At 46.7% G+C, this 15856-nt stretch overlaps 2 pseudogenes; one reads left to right on the top strand and one right to left on the bottom strand.

Annotated features, from left to right (window-relative positions):
- Positions 1-2338: 2338 nt before the first annotated feature.
- Positions 2339-6414, bottom strand: LOC130371783 (protein pelota homolog; annotated as a pseudogene).
- Positions 6415-7993: 1579 nt separating this feature from the next.
- LOC130371782 (serine/threonine-protein phosphatase PP1-beta-like) lies at positions 7994-15611 on the top strand (annotated as a pseudogene).
- The last annotated feature ends 245 nt before the right edge of the window (positions 15612-15856 follow it).

Here is a 15856-nt window from a genome sequence, read left to right as displayed (position 1 = left end):
CGTGGTCCACCTACCTGGGCCCTGTCTCTCCCCCACCGTGGTCTCCGTGCTGTTACCACCTCTTTATGAACCACGTGGGGGGGAGAGGGGGTCTACGACAACCTGCCTCTCCCTCGACATGTTCGGGGTCTCCTGGTCAACATCCCGGGGTAGGGTCCCTGGTTAGAGGAGGTACTGTGGGAGGGGTCTGCCTGGTCAACACCCTGGGTAGGTCCCTGGTTAGAGGAGGTCTGGGGGAGGGGTCTGCCTGGTCAACACCCTGGGTAGGTCCCCTGGTTAGAGGATGGACTAACACTGGGAGGGGTCTGCCTGGTCAACCCCTGGGTAGGTCCCTGGTTAGAGCAGTACCTGGGGGAGGGGTCCTGCCTGGTCAACACCCTGGGTAGGTCCCTGGTTAGAGGAGGTACTGGGGGAGGGAATGATGGATTACACACTGATGGAGGAAGATATCTTTGTAAGGGTTTAGTTTAGGTAATAGGGAAGATATGGTTCAGTAGGGGTATAGAGTGAGAGAGGGTTTAAGTTGAGGTATTAGGTCGGATATGGTTCAGTATAGGTACGGTTAGAGAGCGTGAGTCGAGATCATTCAGTATAGGTAATAGGTTAGAGATGGCTCAGTCTATGAATCAGGTTTGAGATGGTTAACTGTAGGTAATGGATTAGAGATGGTCAAGTTTAAGTACTGTGTTAGAGGAGGTAAGGTTTATGTATTGGTCAGAGAAGCTGAGGTACTATGCTAGAGATGGTTACATGTCAGTATTGGGTTAGAGAAAGATCAGGTTTAGGGTCAGAGAAGGCTAGGTTTAGGGTCAGAGAAGGCTTAGTTTAGGTAATGGGTAAATAGATGGTTAGTTGTGGCATTACCGTTAGAGTTGGCTTGTTGCATGTTGGAAGTCAAGGTCGGGTAAAGAGCAAACATAACTTCAGAATATAATGATGATGCATAAATACTTGAAAGATAATCCAGAATAATAATAATCAACTAGGCCTCTTTACTGTCACCTGCAACTAAAACTACTGCATCAGTGTGCTGACGGCTGTCCCTCGCTCCTCCAGGTGCATACCCATCACCACATCACCGTTGTCTGTGTTACCCCGGGCGGTCGGCAGCTAGCGCGGCTCATCACATCCTTCTGTACCGCCTACGGCATCTACTGCGCCCACCACCGCGCGCACCAACGTGCTGCGGCTACGGGCCTGCGCGTGGCAGGGCGTGTTCGCCTCGGCCTCTTCCATGTCCGGATGTTCGGAGCCGCGGCGTGGGCAGCCCCTGGTCGCTCCGGGCTCTTCTTTTCAACCATGGACCGCTGGCCGTGCTGTGGGGGGGCCGTGGTCAACAATCGGCAGGTGCCCGAGAGGCTGACCCCGGGGCCTCTTCGACAACTGGGGCAACCCGCCCAACAGATCATGCACGTGATGGATGGGTGTGCTCATCGTCTACCTGCCACTGGGGCACGCTGGACCTAGACCTGGACCTGGATCAAGAGCTTCGAGTTGTCCCCCTGGAGTGAGGTCACAGGGTGGTGTAGGAGCAGCCCTGACGTCGTTAAGACGTAGACGGGGGCCCGATATGAAGCCGGCTGGCCAAGATATTATGAGGATAGATTTGGATTTGACGAGAAGTTATGTTCAGCTTAAATAACATTATTCTTCTTTCTCAGAGTCTATTCAAGTTCGACCTTTATTGCCGATGTTCTGTGTATCTAAAGAGTTGAACTGTATTGTAAACTCTGCAGTATGGCGTGCTTCCTGCCGGGGAAGGTTGTGTAGAGGCTTCGAGAGACGAGCTCAGGCTTTAATGCACTTTAGTTCTAGCTGTCGATGGCTGGTCTAATTCATAAGCTTATTAATGTGAGTTTGTATGGGATGTTGTTACACGCAAGCTGCAGTGTTTTAACTGTGGATCTCAAAAACATGCTTAACCCCCTCCTGGGGAAACTTGATAGAGGTTAAATTAAATAATATTATTTATAACACAGCCTAATAAATGTATTTCCTATCATGCGTATCGTTTGTGACAAAACAACTCGCGAATAATCTTGTTTGCACTTTTAATGTCATGAGTTAGTTGTGAGGTATGTTCACAAAGATTCAATCACTACCTCAACCACCTAAGCTTCCCATAATGCACCTCAAGCAGTCCTATCACAGGAAAAAATATATGTTGTAGTTCTTTCAGCTCAAAAGAAACTGTGGCTATTGGTAGAATGCCACATCACCCTGGCCATGAAACTGAATCATTCAAATGTTTATGGATCTTGAAACAGCAAGCAGCAGTCCCGACCCTGCAGGCGTTGGTCTGGCCGTGGTGGGTTCCCCAGGGTTCTGGTTCAAGGTGCTAGTCATCGTCTGAGCTGCTGTCATCCTCGGGCTCCGATAGGTCGGCGATGGGGAACCTCAAAATGGCCGCCACTCCACCAGCTGGGTCAGCTCTGTGAGTCCAAAAAAACATCAGCAGCTGGTAGCGTGATCTGTACAGTCTACTGTTCTCAGGTTCATATGCTATGCTTCTACGGATCTAGGTTCTACAGTTTCCATGCTCTAGAAGGGAGAGATACTTACGTTCTCCCGGACACATGAAGACTTGAAAATATCCTGGTTAGGTGAGGAAAAGGTGAGATAAGGTTGGGGAAATATTTGGCTGCGTTACCTCAACACATGCTCGACCAGAACGTTCCGGAAGCTGGTCAGTTCATCCTACCTGACCATTCCTCCGTTGTCCTTCACGCTCTGTCCCACAGACGAACGTAACGACTCCTTTGTAGCTACTCCTGGTGCCTACAACATACAAGTGTGTTTTAAATACATGATATTGCAATTCACCCGGGGTGAGCGGTTTTACTTTTGACGCCAGTTCATTCTAATAAGGAAGCTATTGGATGAGCTGTGGAGGATGGCGGTACCTGAAGAGCACGTCCACTGATCAGCAGGGCAGTCCACGGCCTGAGCCCTCGGAGGCCTTCTCTACATGAGCAAGGCTACCACACCACCCACACACACACAGTTATTTTTACTGTTCTCTCTTTTAAGACTGTTGGGGTTCAAATACAGGTTCTCTAGTAAGGGTTAGGATGGTTCACGTTCCTCTCACCCGTAGAAGGCTCTGTCAGGCTCATGCTGCAGCATCTTGTAGAACTCTTCCAGCGCTCTGACCTCGGCTGCAGCCTAAAAAACAACACACCACCAATTAGTGAATTAGTGTCAGCGTTAGGGATCAGCTGTCACGTGTCGGTGTGTAGCCACGGTAACTCACCTTGGTGTCCGAGAGCCTACTGGTGACGGTTGGGTCTGACAGGATCTCTGTTCAAACAACGACACCAGACAACAGTCAGTCAGAAACATGGACCCTACAGGCTGGTTAAGGCTCCATCGAGGTGGCTCTACGTTCCGATTGGTCCTACCTTTCAGCGAGTACTTGTGACCCGAGAAGAGTGGACCAATATGAACTTGGCCCGGTTCTCCAGCAGACCTTGTTGTCGTGGCGCACGGCCTCTCGGTACAGGTAGCTATGAACTGGTCCTTCACGAACCGGGCTGGCCACCAGCACACACTTCACCACTACGGGAGGATGCCACATTCATCCTTAATGCTTATTCATAATTCATTATAACTATATGCAAGAAAATATCAATTTAATCATACATCCATGGTATTATCCATCAAAGTATTCACCCTCAACTAACACACCATAATAATAATAATAATGGCATGTACTTCATAACATATACAATATTATTACATTTCATAATATATTTATCATAATATCCATAATCAAACTGATTTACACAATCGAAGAGGTCAGTATAAGTAGAGATCTTTTGGCTCCAGGCTCTGATCACATGACCCAGTACAGCAGGGTATTAGAGCATGTAAACGGGTGAGGAGGGGGCAGGTGTTCAAGTGTCAGACTGACCGTCAAAGTTGATGTGACGGAGGATCGCCTGCATTACTGCCTCATAGAATCGCTCCAGCGCCTGACAGACAGACGGGCAGGCAGACAGTCAGACAGGTAAACAGACAAACAGATAGACAAACATATTGAGAGAGACTGTGGAAGGAGAAACGCAATCGCAATAAAAAAACAACAACTGTCAACCCCTTTAGAGCGTTCTGATCCAATCCATGGGAGGGGGCGGGGTCCTACCCTTCTCGTGCTGGGTGCAGCTGCCTTCCTCTTGCGGGGGATTGTGACCTCCACCTTGGCCCGTAGCAGGGTCATGGCAGGGGTCACCAGGACCACGTTAGCCAGCCCCTCCTGCATCACCACCGCCGCAACGTCTGCCTTCTGGGCTGCATCACACGCCTGCTCTGTATGAGAAAGAACATGCTCCTTACACACCTATTAGCTCACTCTTTAGACACGACACACTTATAGCATTCCTATCGCACAACTGTTCAGAAACAATAGAGTACACACGTATCATACTTGTCATGCGCTCCTATTTAGTCTGACCTCTTCTATATAGCCGATAACCTCTTTTTAACAAAATGGTGTCTGGGTGGTCGATTTGAACTCCTTATTTTGGAGGCTGGTGTTAAGATTATAGAGACGATATATCCTGAATTTAGGATACATGCTGAGGTCTAGGATGGATGCCGAGGTTAGGATAGACGCTGAGGTGACAAGGAAGGATGCTGAGGTTAGGATACATTGGGCAGATAGGATGGATGCTGGGTTAGGATGGATGCTGAGGACTAAGGAAGGATGTTGAGGAGGGACGCTCTAAAGGCTATCCAGAGCCCATCCTTACCGGATGCGTTCCAGCACCACGCTGTCCCACACCTTCTTAGCCAGAGTGAACTTCCTGTTGAGTCCAGCTCGATGGTGTGGTACGCCCCTCTGGTGGACAGAGAGAACTACGTCATCACACCATCACCATCATCCTCATTCTCATCACAAGCGGGACAGACAGGCAGACACACAGGTAGATGGCAGACGGAGAGACAGACTGTGCTTAGAGACACACCCGACGGAAATGTAAATGGACAGACAAGAGAGATAGGTAGACAGCAGGAGGGGAAAACAGTTGGACAAACAACAAATCTACACATGAAAGACAGCTGGACCAACATAGCGACAGGTAAACATCTAGACAGACAGACAGACAGGTAGATAGACACACCGTCAGGTAGACAGCTAGACAGACAGCTAGACAGACCTTGACATACTGGTTCTCCTCTAGGTTGGTCCCCTTCACTCGGAGCTGACAGGCCTGGGAGTCGAAGTCGATGGTCTCGACACACACGGTGAGCATGATCCTGACCCGGGAGCTGCCCACGCTGCCCGTGGACGTCTCAGTCTGCACCTTCCTGGTGGAACACAGCAGACGTGCTGCTTAGGGTCCACACTACTATCCCCAAAAAGAACGCCCTCACACACACTGAAGGCTCAGTCATGGTTCCACGTCGACGCAACGCAATGACAACGCAGACGCTTTGACGCAGTCTTGAACCAGCGTCTGGCTTTAGTGAGCGGACCAATCACAGCCCTTGCTGCTGCACGCAGGGTTATCATTTTTGGGAGGCCCCCTTGCGTTGAGTCAACTCTGGGCCATATCTGAGCCTTAACCCATCCCTTGCCCTAACCCTTACCCTCTAAATTAAAATAATAACAACAACAACGATTAGCCCAACCCACATTTTCTTTGGATAAAAGTGTCTCCTAAATGAGAAAAATAGAAACGTTAGCAATACTGTTAGGTGCTAAACACACCCTTGTCTTTATTAGTAGGTTACCTGATGGTGGAGGCGCGCAGGCTGTCCCCCACCTGCAGCAGGTTGTAGGTGTGCCACATGTCCTCCGCCTCCTCCGGCATCAGGGTCACCTGACTGGACAGCGACAACAACAACATCAGTACTAGCATGTGTTTATTGGTCTGCATTAGGAGTGCCGTTACTTGATAGCTGAAGTGTACGTGCCACCCGGGTTTATCGGGCTAACTCTGGACACTACCACAGTAATAATAAGCATGAAGAAAGTGGGTGAATAAGTGTATTTCATGGAAAACTACAACTTGTCAGTTGGTTTATTGTTATCTTTGTTTTAAAACTAAATTATCCAATTGATCCTTTTCACAAGTCATCTTCAGTATGTGTTTTGACAAAGCTTGCCACCAACAGCCCATGCTAACTATGTACTGCTAACGAGTAAAGAGATAGATCCAACACTCGTTTGTCTAACAGATCTTGAAATATCAGGAAAATACGTTTCGTCACTACTGCTAACACCTCCAGTGCTATATAAATACTCAACTGTGACTTGCCGCTGAGTTTACACATGTGGCATATAACGTGTATTAGGCAGACTAGCATTGATGCTAACTCACCCGGCATTATCTTTTTCAATATCTTTATGTAGCAACTTCATGATCGTGCAGTTGTGCAGTGCTATCTGATCATACTACTGTTTCAGAGATATCGAGTTTGACTATGTTAATCTCCAATCTGTGCCAATATGGTCTTATACATTCAATCCAATTCTATACTGAGGCATGAATTGCTCAAGTCGCCTTTGCATTACGTCATGCCCCGCTGAAGAACGACGCGTTCCAGATATGGGTCACTTCCGGGGGGCGTCGCTTCTTGTAGTGGAGTACGGGCCTACATACTAAATGGATACATTATATCTATATTCCAATTTTGTGTTCCAGGTGAAATGATGTGAATATTCGATGTGCATGTGTTATGGCTTAGAGATAGCAAAACCGCCACGACTTTTACGTTGTGTTTAAGGTTGTTTTGTTACACTAGCGCCTTGGTTTACGATTGTGACAATGTTGACTGACGTCCTCACTAAGCCAATCAATGTGACTCCCCTACAGCAGAATACATTAGCGCCCAACGCCAAGGCGGGAATGCTTTTCTTGTATCCACACTTCCGCTTCCGCCGCCCTCTCGGCTACCTTCAAGCTAAGCTAAATTGCTTGTCGAGGGCTTGTTCGTATTCACTAACTATCCAGACATAAACCGTCAAATGCAATGAAATAGGCGGACTAATGCGGGCGCGTCGCTTGGTATTTAAACACGTATGTGACATTTTCGAAGGCTGGAATCTAGTTTTCAGAGTGGTTATATTCCCCGTCTGGCAAGGTTAGCAGGGGGCTAAGTTCGGCTAAGGCAGTATCATCGCAGAGATTCACTCCAAACTACACCAACTAGGAGAGTTTATTGTATTTATTGAACTAGAGGGGATAGTATGGCCGAGGCCGACAACCAACATCGATTCCATCATACAACGCCTCCTGGAAGGTAAGGGCATCTGTGTTTGCAGTTTAATTTCGATTTTTGGTGCTATTTTCGCCCAACAGGCGTTACTCAACTTGGATCCCAGATTCTTTAGTTTCTAACTATAAATACCCCAGGAATATTAAAGGAAGCTACATTGCCTTATCATGGGTTTCATGTTTATCTTTATATCGTTGCAAATTAGAATGAAAGGCAGAGTAATCGTTTTTAGCGATGCACTATGATTTATGTTTGGATTTATTGTTATATTACCAAATACATAATTTCAAATATGAATGCCTTTATCAAAATGGGTTGTATGAAAATAAGTATGATCATATAATTAATGTGCATTTTTCACAGGGAGTTTCATGCAGTAATGGATTAACTCATAGATCATAGCTAGTTATAACTGTACTACGTTATCAATATAAGATAGTTACTTTATTATCTCGCGAAAATGCTGTTGTCCCAACAGGTTATACATGCCGGTAATATTAAAAAATAAGTATGTACCTCTTGTATTGAAAAACGATACACTTAAGGTTATTATAATAGTTAATGGTCAAATCAACTAATGCATAAATATTAATGGATTGTTGGGTTGGCTCTATAATTTCTCTCCTTTCTTGTCATGAATAAGACCATGAGTCTAAGTCATTGTGCTGTCTGTATAGAAACATAGTTCACCCTGCAGGCAGCTGTACAACACATGTGTTGATCTGTTTCTGTTGTTCACTGACGCCTACATTGTTTGTGTTCCCAGTGAATGGCTGCAAGACCCGGTAGAATAGTTCAGCTGACGGAGAACGAGATCCGCGGCCTGTGCCTCAAGTCCCGGGAGATCTTCCTCAGTCTAGCCAATCCTTCTGTGAGCCTTGAGGGCGCCCCCTCAAGATTTGCGGTTAGGCCCAGGGGTCTGTTAGGGGCCTTCTTAGATAGGGCAGAGCTTCAGAGTTACCGGCAAATTAGGACAAGCTTTCTTAGGCAGACTCTTGATGGGAATGCCCTCATGGAGTCGCTAGGTGAGCATCTGGAATCCCTTTGGGTACCCTGGGAAAGCCATTGGGGACAAAACCGTCGGAGAATATACCCCTCTACCAAGGCAAAATGGCCATTGTTAAAAAAACCTTTTTAAACGCTGGGAATACCCGAAGAAGAAAGGGCCCCGTTTAGACGGCAAAAAGGAACCCCTAAATTCACAGTCAATAATACTGCAGCATTTTTGCATATATGTGCAAATATTTGTAACGTTAATATAACGGTTCACATATTAATTACGCACATTCCCTTATGTATATTTGAGAAGTTTGAAGACTTTCCGTTATTGTTTATGAAATGGTGATGGTTTAGTATGCGTACCAACCACGTCTCCTAGCAGGTGATGCTGAGATTGAGGCCTAGAAACCTTCAGTTCTGTTGGACACCACATAGTTCACTCCGTCCAATTGTGCTGGACTTAAAATGCATGCCGCGATGGCTTTACAAAGAGGCTTAAAATCCAAGGAAAATAAGCAATGAAGGAAGCCCTCGCTTTGTTTTTAATTTATCGTTTTTCTATGGTGGTATTTCTTCTTCATGGTGGTAGCTAAATAACCCTAATCTTAATTGTCCCATGTGTCATAGATTTACCCACAACCTCAACATGCTAGGATTTGTTTTGCATTACACAGCTCTAAAGCAGAACTCTGACCCTACATCGTTGTCTTTCACCAGAAGAATACAGGATCTTTCTTTCCATTAAAGCTTGCACATTATCAATTGGACTGTATTGTGCCATAGGTTCATTTAAACAAGGCAGCTGAAGGAACAGCTTGGCCCATAGTTCTAAGCGCTCAAGTGTACTCCAGTTCACAGGTCCATATGTATGTGAAGTAATGCTTTCCCTACAATTATTTGTAAATCATTTATTCTCAATTGGCCAATACTCCCACATAGCCCAACTTAAATGGGGACTGGAGGCATTGATACAAAGTCAATTATACAGGTTTAAATTAGCATACCAGTTGACCGAATTTCCAAATTAGACATATGCGTAGGAAAAATATGAATGCATATGATAGACCTTTTGAAAAGCCAATGAATTGTAATGCTTTTTGATTTGACTCATCAGAGTTAAGACTATAAAGGCACTAGGTTTTCATAATATTAACATGTTGATGTGCGCATTGTGACCGTCTAATGACTGCTTACATTTCCTGTGTCAACACGGGTTCATTTGGACATCTAAAACATGGTCATTTACTCCCATATTTACTGGGTATGGTAAACGCATACATTTATACGTGGTCCATTGGGTCGTGTCATGGCGTACTTTCCGAGATGTTTTTCCCCAATGGCCTTCCTTGTCAGGGCTGGCGGGATAACTGTGTATTCTACAGGGGATGAGGGGTGAAGATCAGACTGTTGTTGCCTCTCTTCTTCCCGGTATCAGTCCCCCTCCCCCCTCAAGCATTCCCAGGACGTGTTCTTAGGTGGCAGCTGTCTGATGTTTTGATATTAAATGGTAATTCGGCACCACTTGCCAGGAGTAGACACACCCCTGCTTGTCCAGAGCTGCCTCTTCATGGTTCCTCTTCGAGTGTAAAAACACACCCAATCCTTTGTACCCTTGCTAACAATTTTCTTCTCACGTGAACACTACACTATTATCAAACTACCCTATAGGAAAACATAATCTCCTGGTACTACCAGTCTAACTAGCATATACTAGCAACGTGTCTGACCCTCACCTGTCATAAACAGCCCTATTGATCGTAAACAGAAGGAGTGAAGCTTATAAGCTGTAGTACTGAAAAGCCCAGACTTCAGAGGCAATGCAACATGGCTACCTGTCTTCCATCTCATCACACCTATCCCCTCGACAGGTGACGTCCACGGGCAGTACTACGACCTGCTTCGGCTCTTCGAGTACGGGGGGCTTTCCTCCGGAGAGCAACTACCTGTTCCTGGGCGACTACGTAGACAGGGGGAAACAGTCCCTGGAGACCATCTGCCTGCTGCTGGCCTACAAGGTCAAGTATCCTGAGAACTTCTTCCTGCTCAGGGGCAACCACGAGTGTGCCTCCATCAACAGAATCTATGGCTTCTACGATGAGTGTGAGTCTCTCTCTCTGCATCCACAACAACGCAAAAAATAGACACAAATGCACAATCCAACTCCACCCAGGCACACGCCTCTAAAGAAAGCCACTGTTTTTGAGAATGCATGGATAATCTACAGAAAAAGAGGCGTGTACAGTCTCCGGAGTAGAGGAACTTTGTGTATTTCAAAGACAGAAGTGTGAGTTTGTCTTAAAAGGATCAAGAGTCCATCTAGAAAACAGCCTGCTATCTAGCTCAAAGTCCATCTAGAGGCAGGAGGAGGCTGTTGTGTCGCTCCTTAGGAATGCCCGATTAGCTGTGATTAATCCTTGTTATTACGCTGGGACATACCTCAGGTTTAAAGGTCCTGCCCAGAAACTGCTGCTGTGGTTGTACAGGTCATCAGATGAACAATTGCGTGTCCGCCCCCACTCTGGAATCAGGCCCCCCCCACATCCGCTGTGCCGCCTCCGTGGAGACTTTCAAAAAGACACGAAAGCACACCTTTTCTCTGAGGCCTATGGCCCCTAACTCACGACCCCACCCAGCGGCTTGCGCATTTTGTACTCTCACTCACATTTCTCTACCCTCACCTCCCACTCTTGTGAGGCGACCTTGAGTATCCTGAAAGGCGCTATATAAAATATATTTTTATTTTATTATTAAACAATACTTTTGTGACGTTTAAGTTGTGTCAAACAGTCTGCAAAGTGTTAACAATATCAGCTCATCAAAACCATGGCGAGTGATTATCTTATTGGTTCCTCATCTGGACGATAGTCTAGCCCCCGGTTACCGGGCTTCAGTCCAATATGCGGCAGATCCCTACATGTTCCTCGAGTGGCTGGATGGCATTCCAGATCATTCTGTCCAGACCAGTCCTGCTGGCAGGGTTGCATCTTATTTAGGGCCTAGCTCAGTTGTAAATGCTAGCACACGGCGCTTACACTAGGGCTTCCACTGATGGACAGCTTCCTGTAGGTTAAGTCTTTCTCTGCAGACCTTGCAGTTAGCAGCTGTCTAGCATCTCCCTGGTAACTGTCACCACCACAACAACCATGTTAAAAACAATGACGCAAGCCGAGCGTATCAGCCGTGCCCCGATGGCCACACCCGGCGTTGTGCCTTGTAACCTGGGCTTGACTCAGAGTGGGCTAGAGCCAAGCCTTCAATACAGCCTGACGTTGATCGATTGCCTTGGTTACACTCTGTTGCTCTTTTCATCTTGGTGTTTCATCTTGATCCCACAATTCACAAAAAGTATGGACTCTCCAAAATCAGAGTTAATTTCCTACTCTGATTTAGACACAATCTAGCCACGATCCAGAAAGCGAACTATGCATCTAAAACGACTCCCCTAACCCTTAAAATTAATGTTAAATATGAAACCCACTTTAGCCACAACCCGCCATTCTTTGCTTAACAATGGCTGCCGGAAAATTCATGCTAATAATTTGCATGAATAGATCAGATCACAAATCTAGCCAGAGTTTAAATTCAAAGGTCATGTGTTTTCTGTGAGTTCCGATCACAAAAGAAAAAAGGGCAAGCATAACTTACTCCTAGAATAGTTATGAGCCGGTCTCTTTGAGAACGGAAGAATTAAAACCACAATTCTCACGTCCAAAATGTACTTGTTCCTGTATTTCGAAAGCGAAAACACAGGCCTGCATCATTTGTGCCCTGTGTGCATTGCTACATAATGTGGTTGAAAACATTAGGGTCCTACTTCTCTATGGGTTGCGCTACAAACATGAACTGATATTAACACGCTGTGTTATGGGCCCTTGATGTGCATACAGATTGTGGGACGTTAGTTACTTCGTAATGTACAGCCTTAAATACTACTATCGGCGTGGTGTGGTGGGATGTGCATGCAATCAATTTGAAAGCTCATACTACGGGTAGATGCTGAGGGGGTTCAATTAATGTGTGGGAAACCAGGTGTTTGAGTCACAGGGATTGGACCTGTAGGAAATGTTGCCACGCCCCCAAAAGATTGGGAAGCCCCTGTCTAATAGAACTGAACTCCTCCGTCTTAACGGGTTATAGAACAACTTGAGAGGAATCCTGGCTCTGGTGTTATGTGGATCCTAACGGGTGTAATGTGGTACTCCTACAGGCAAGAGGCGCTACAACATCAAGCTGTGGAAGACCTTCACAGACTGCTTCAACTGCCTCCCGGTGGCCGCAATCGTGGACGAGAAGATCTTCTGCTGTCATGGAGGTAGGGCCACCAATCACAGGCCAGGGAACCTGGTCCCACCATATATATTCAAATTCATACAGAACATTACTGCTGCTAGTACCAATAATAAGAAGAAGGGAATACGATAATCCTACTTTATACAATAGAATTGTAGATGTAGAAATACATGTAATCATTGATGGTGTGCTTCATTATTGACCATGAAAGAAAACACTTTCAACATAGTAAACAGTTGAACTACTAGGTGAAAATAATACATGGTTTAAATTAAATATTATTTGTTGCTTTCACAAAATTAAGCATCGGTTTTGGCCAAAGTGAATTGTGAATAAAATAGTTTAGAAATTTTTATTGAGGCTAAAAATTCAATTCACTATCGATCTTAAATGAAAGTGCTTAGAGTCCAGGTTTGGCTGTAGGCAGCAAACCGAGCCAGATGTAAGCCCAGGGTAGCTGTAGGAGCCAGGCAGTACCAGAGGGTCCTACCAGACCGGTCTCCCCTCCGCCCCCAGGCCTGTCTCCAGACCTCCAGTCCATGGAGCAGGTGAGGCGCGTGATGCGGCCCACCGACGTGCCGGACCAGGGCCTGCTGTGTGACCTGCTCTGGGCAGACCCCGACAAGGACGTGCTGGGCTGGGGGGAGAACGACCGCGGTGTGTCCTTCACCTTCGGAGCCGACGTGGTCACAAAGTTCCTCCACAAACACGACATGGACCTCATCTGCCGTGCTCACCAGGTACGCAGGGCCCGTTACAGGAGGGCTGCACACGGCGAGCTACCAGTTCAGTGGCCTCTATCCTACTTCACCCTTATATACTACATCCTAGCACAACACACCCTTCTACACCCTACCACTGACACACTGCTACACCTGATCGTGTCACACCCTATCAAACCCCCCAACTTTATACCCGACTATTACACCCTTCTACACTACTACACCTAACCCGAGCACGCTACAGCCTTATAAACTACAATCTAGCACACCCCACCCTTCTCCACCCTACCACTTTAACACAGCTACACTGTAACATGCCACATCACCTAAGAAATGATGCATCCGACTACACCCCAACAGTCTGGCAGACGGAGCTGTAAGGCCTATGTCTCTGTCTTGGTCTCTCTCAGGTGGTGGAGGATGGCTATGAGTTCTTCGCTAAAAGACAGCTGGTCACGCTGTTCTCCGCTCCTAACTACTGTGGCGAGTTCGATAACGCCGGAGCCATGATGAGCGTAGACGAGACGCTCATGTGCTCCTTCCAGGTGAGACTTTCCCCGGGTAGATGTGTGTTTTATTTAATTTGGGTCGTTTAGCAGACTACGCAAAGCATGCAATCAACATTGGAGCTACAAAGAATCCTGCATAGTGCCTCAAGAGCCACTTTCTTTAAAATAAAAATACAACTGGACAGTGCAGTGTAGCTGAAGGAATTTGAGCACAAAGATAGTCTACTTTAATTATTGTTTTGTGTATTCGTTAAAGGCTAAGATTTGAAAAGTTGGGAACGCTGTTGGGTTCAGTTTGAACAAGGCCAAACACCAGGCAGGTGGGCCGTACGCGTTGGTTTGGTGGCTGTCGGCTGAGGTTTCTTGTTGGCGAACGTGTAGAACTGGAGCTGACCAACATTCTTCAGTGGTTGGACCTGTGTTTAGTGTCTAGATAGCAATGTGCCCGTGTCATTCAGCTCTGGTATATCACTGATGTCTCTGTCTCTCTCTCGTGTGTAGATTCTGAAGCCTGCCGATAAGAAGCTCTTTTACGGAGTGGGAGGCCCAGGCACGGGAAGGCCCGTGACTCCGCCCCGCAAAGCCAAGAAATGACCCCAGTAGCCCCGCCCTCTCTACCTCTCCTCCTCCAGTACCCTGCCCTCTCTACTGCTCCTTCAGTAGTCCCGCCCTCTACCTTTCCTTCCCCTGTCCTCCATTAGTCCCGCCCTCTACCTTTCCATCCCCTGTCCTCCATTAGTCCCGCCCTCTACCTTTCCATTCCCCGTCCTCCAGTAGTCCCGCCCTCTCTACCTTTCCTAATCCCATCCTCAGTAGTCCCGCCCCCTACCTTTCCACATCCTATCCTCTAGTAGTCCCGCCCTCTCTGCCTTTCCTCCTCCAGTAGTCCCGCCCTCTATCTGATGAGAGGGTGGGACTTTCCCCAAGGGGATGAAAAAAGTATGTACAATATCTTTCCTCCCCCTGTCCTCCAGTAGTCCCGCCCTCTCCTCTTCCTATAGCCCCGCCCTCTCGCCCTGTCCTCCCACAGGCACTCTGTGCCGCTTCCGTTTTTAACCTCTTTAACATGTAAACCTTTCCTCCCTCTAGACACACGCGTGTACCCTGACGGACACGCGTGTCGGTCTGCTTGCGATCATTTTAACAGTGTGTATGTACGGGTGTTTGTATGTATGTGTGAGTGTTTGTGTTTATGTGTGTGCACGTGGGCTGTGGAAGTGATAAAACCACTCTGCCCCACTCTGAGTCCATCTCTTCGCCATCAGGACTGAAAAGCGTTTGTGTGTGCGTGTGTCTCTGCGCGAGTTGTGTATGTATGTGTGTGTGTTGGTGCGTGCTGGATTCCTGAGCAGACACACAGTGTGTGTGTGAGAGTGTGTTTGTGTGTGTGTGTGTGTGTGTGGCGGCCAACAAGCACACAGACGGGTGATTCCGAGCGGATCCTGCAGACCTGCCCCCCCCCCCCCCCCCCCCCCAAAGGTCTCGACACATTTGATTACTTGAAAGAGATTTTTTTTGTGAATTCGTTTTTGTAGTCTTTCATCAAGTCGACCAATAAAAGTGAGATTCTGAGTTCAAAACACGCGTCTTCTCCTTTTTCCTTCCCGCAATGCAATCTGAACATGCAGAGTCCTCTGTACAGGAACCACACTCTCTGGAGAAACCACTAGGTTATCAAGGCTTTTCATATTGTGAAGATGTGATGTACAAAAATATACTTTTATTCTAACCTCAATTTGTCTTGCAGTAAACTAAACAAACTGGAAAACGTAGCAGGATGGACGTAAGAGGGAGCTGTGCTGTCAAACAACCTGACAGACATACTAGAAGCCACATTGTCCTTTGAATTGTACGTCCATATTCCTGGCAAAATAACCGTAACTATTCTCAACCAATTAAATCAATTGAGTCGTTTTCAAGGATTTATAAAAATATTTACATTATAAATAACATTAACATGATTCAAAATGTATATAAAGACGACTCATTATCTGTTGAGAAATGTCACGTAGTGTACTATCCAGAATAATGGCCGCTCCACCAATGACGCCAGTCTTGCCATCACCAATATGGCGGCGGCAAACGGTTGAAGCAGTCAATGCCGTTTCTATG

This window comes from Gadus chalcogrammus, chromosome 18 (assembly GCF_026213295.1).
Source record: "Gadus chalcogrammus isolate NIFS_2021 chromosome 18, NIFS_Gcha_1.0, whole genome shotgun sequence".
NCBI classification, from domain to species: Eukaryota; Metazoa; Chordata; class Actinopteri; order Gadiformes; family Gadidae; genus Gadus; species Gadus chalcogrammus.
The sequence above is the reverse complement of the archived record's forward strand: the minus strand, read 5'-3'. Positions and strand labels throughout refer to the sequence as shown.